Genomic DNA, 4103 nt, shown 5'->3' with positions numbered 1-4103 from the left:
AGGAATAACATGGAGGACATTAGGAGAAGGAATGGAAAAATGAAGGGGGAGAAATCGGAGTGGGAGATGAACCATGAGAGACTGTGGACTCCAGGAAACAAACTGAGGGTTTTAGAAGACAGGAACTGATGAGGCACTGTATGCTGAGTAACATAACATTAAAAAAAAAAAGAAGAAGAAAAAGTTGCTCTTCAACCAATACCTAACATTTCCACTCTTAGAATCAATGTCTTTTTAAAGATTTTATTTATTTATTTATTTGTCAGAGATTGAGAGAGCGAGAGCACAAGCAGGCAGAGTGGCAGGCAGAGGCAGAGAGAGAAGCAGGCTCCCCACCAAGCAAGGAGCCCGATGCAGGACTCGATCCCAGGACCCTGGGATCATGACCTGAGCTAAAGGCAGCAGCTTAACTGACTGAGCAACCCAGGCATCCCAGAATCAATGTCTTTTTTAAAAGTTTTGTATGTATTTATATGGGTACACACACAAATAGTGTGTGTGTAAGCATGTGCATATGTATGCACACAGTTACATATGTAATTTAAATAACTTCAAAAACAAATAAGGACTTTTAAAATATAAGTACAATGACATTATCACTTCTAACAAAATGAGCAATAATGCATTAATATGAGCTAATACCCAGCCCATATTCAGATTTCCCTGGTTTTCTCAAAAAATGGTTATTTTGAGTCAAGTTCCAAACAAAAGCCACACAATTAATTTTATGGCCATGTTTCTTAAGTCTTTTTTTATTCTATAACAATTTCCACTCTTTCTTTTCTTCCCATATACAATGGCCTGAATGTCTGTGTCCCACAACAAAATTCATATGTTGAAATCCTTGCCCCCCACCATGTGATGGTATGAGGAGGTAGGCCCTTTGGGAGGTGAGTAGGTCATGAGGTTGGAACCCTCATTAATGGGATTAATTCCCTTATAAAAGTGACCTCAAAGAGCTCTTTCACCCCTTCCACTATGTGAGGACACTGCAAGAAGATGGCTGTCTGCAACCAGGGGCAGGCCTTCACCAGGAACCCAACTATGCTGACACCTTGATCTTGGGCTTCCAACCACTAAAGCTGTGAGAAATAGATTCCTGTTGTTTATAAGCCACCCATTCTATTATATACTCTTAGAGCAGCCTTAACTGAGTAAGACACCATGGTGTTGGAGAAATTGGGCCATTTGTTTCTCAAAGTGCCTTACTTTCTGCGATTGGCTGATTACTTCCTTCTGGTACCATTTAACTTGTTCCTCTATCTCTTTTATTTCCTGTGCTCGCTTCGGCAGCACATATACTGTATCTCCTTTATTTCCTATACTGGTTTTTAGATCTAGACTAGAAGATTTCTTTGTTTCAGGTTTACTGCTTTTGGCAAAAATGCTTTGTAAGTGGTGCTGTGTGCATTCCATTGCATCAATCAGAAGGCATCATATCTGAGACAACATTATATCTGGTTGTTTCGCTTAGTGATGAGATTTATTTTGTTGTGAGATGGGGTTGGCCTGTTCCTTGTTAAACATTTAGCTAATAGGTTTAGCATTCTTGGATGATTTTTGCCTAGATCCATTAGTTCATTAGGAGTTGCAAAGTGGTGATTTTATAATCCTCTCGTTCCTTTTGCATTGATTAGTGGAAGTCTCCATAACGAAGAACTTTTCTTATCAATCTTTTTAGTGACCCTGAAGTACTGTTTGACCAGAAAATGAAGAATCAGTGCTTAATTCTTTACCTTTATTAATTTTTAATGTAATGAGTTTTTGCTCTAGAAACTTCCAATGATGATCAATGAGGGGTTTTTTTCTTGAGTGTCCTAATGAATTTATAGAATTTTATATATTTGATGTGTTTTAGTCAACCACACTCTTTTTTTTAAATGCTCAGTTTGATAACCTTTGGGCAGGAGAAGCCCCTTTAAGTCAGCTCCTGAGTCTTTTGATGTAGCCCCAGTAGTCTCTGATATTGTCCTTGCTTTTTGGTATGACAACATGTCCGAGGCTCATCTTGAACATTCCCTACCGTGCACCCTGGAATCAGCCATTTATCCAGGGAGCCATGGATCCTTTTAATGGGAAATGCAATGAGCATAAGTCATTTTGTTTGTTTTTGAAGTAGACTTTATTTGTTAGAGCAATGTGGGGTTTTCAGAAAAATGGAGTCAAAAGTATAGGCAATTGCCATATAGCTCTTTTTTCCCCTCTCCCACAGTTTCCCCTATTAACATCTTGCATTAGTTGAGTACATTTGTTACAACTGAGAAACCAATATTGATACATATTATTACTAAAGTCCATAGTTTACATTAGGGCTTACTCTGTGTTGTATAGCTTTATGCATTTTGAAAAATTTATATTTCATGTGTACACCAGTATAGTATCATACAGAATATTTTCACTGCCCTAAAAATGCCCTGTGCTCCACCTATCCATCCCTTACCCCCCTCCCTGAACTCCTGGTAAGCATTGATGTTTTCACTACTGCCATAGTTTTGTCCACAAATATTCTCAAAAAGTTCTGTCAGATGAAGGAAGTTCCTAAAAGACCAAAAGTGAGGATGAAATGTTACCCAGAGGAGACAACTGAAAGACCCAAGTCCCTGCAAAGGCACGAGCAGATGGAGTTTAGAAGGGATTAGCTCTGATAGAAGCAGCTACAGCCAGGAAGAATGTGGATGAGAGTTAAGATCAGAGGATAACTGGGTGCCTGGGTGGCTCAGTTGGTTAAGCGACTGCCTTCGGTTCAGGTTATGATCCCAGAGTCCTGGGATTGAGTTCTGCATTGGCTCCCTGCTCAGCAGGGAGTCTGCTTATCCGTCTGACCTTGTCCCTCTCAAGCTTCCTCTCTCTCTCAAATAAATAAGTAAAATCTTAAAAAAAAAAAAAAAAAAAAAAAGATCAGAGGACAACAGAGTCTGGGGGGAAATACTACCCCAAGCAGAATTTCTACTACCACCTCCAGATGTTGAATGGGGCACAGATCCCAGATACTCTCAGAACCTGCCTCTTGCACCATTGTATACCCAGGCTCAGGGGACCTTCTCTCTTTTTCCCTCAGAGTCCTCTCCTTTCCTCCACTCTTGGAGTCACCGACTCTTAGACAGTCCAGTTCTAATACTTATCTCTAGGATAGCTGTGAAGCCCAAGTAAGATAATACATATAATGGGCCTCACACACAGCAAACAGTAATAATCAAGTGTCCTTGTTGTTGTTGTTACTGAATTAAGGCCCCAGAACCTTCAGATTTTGAGGTCCTTCACCCTTTCATCTGCTCTTGGGTTTATTTAGTACCAGGGATTGCAGGATTTTAATTAGCATCAATCTGAGTGATGAGGCCTCACCCAACTCCCTTACTTATATTTATTTCTTGTATGGTAGCCCATATTTGAGGACCCTTTTGCTTGGGGATCAGGACAAATGACCACTGCCTTCCTCCTACCCTCCAGGTATTGCAAAGGACCATCAGAGTCCTGAATTCCTTGTCCATGGTGAGAGTGTAGGTGAAGCTTTCTCATACAGGAAGCAGGCCAATGAGGCAGCCAGGCTGGCCATGTCAGCTATAAGGCATCCTCACAATTGGCTGAGTTGTATTTGAAAGACTGTCCTTTGCGTGTATGTATGGACAAAGTTATGAGTATTCTTGAACCCACTGGAACGTCTCCAGTCCAAATATGTACTCAATCCCTCAAGATCATCCAGCAGGCTAAAAATGAGGGAGTATGGTTACTTGTCCCTTCACCATCACTTATTTAGGCCTTGAGAAGTGGGGTAAAACTGGGGCAAAACTGGAATTTTCCAGGTTTTTTTTTTTGTCTCTGAGAAAGAGTAACTTGCTTTGAGGAGATCTAGGCCAATGGTACAATTTTAGCCCCTTGGGAAACAATGGTTGAACATGAAGTCTTGAGAGTTTACCCAATAGAGAAGACATGGAAATATCAGACATCGTGAGTCCAGGTAGGGTGGGCTGTGCTGTTTCTATTGCCACAGGCCACAGACTGTGTGGACAGAAGTCAGCCAGGATGAAACCTACTGCTCTTCAGAGCTCCAGGTCTGTACCTAGAACCAGACTGCCAGCAGGTACCAACATAGGAAATAAAGAATA

The sequence above is a fragment of the Mustela putorius genome, unplaced genomic scaffold (genome assembly GCF_011764305.1).
Source record: "Mustela putorius furo isolate JIRA1106 unplaced genomic scaffold, ASM1176430v1.1 tig00003901_pilon_pilon_pilon, whole genome shotgun sequence".
Lineage (NCBI taxonomy): Eukaryota > Metazoa > Chordata > Mammalia > Carnivora > Mustelidae > Mustela > Mustela putorius.
This window is presented reverse-complemented; position numbering follows the sequence as displayed.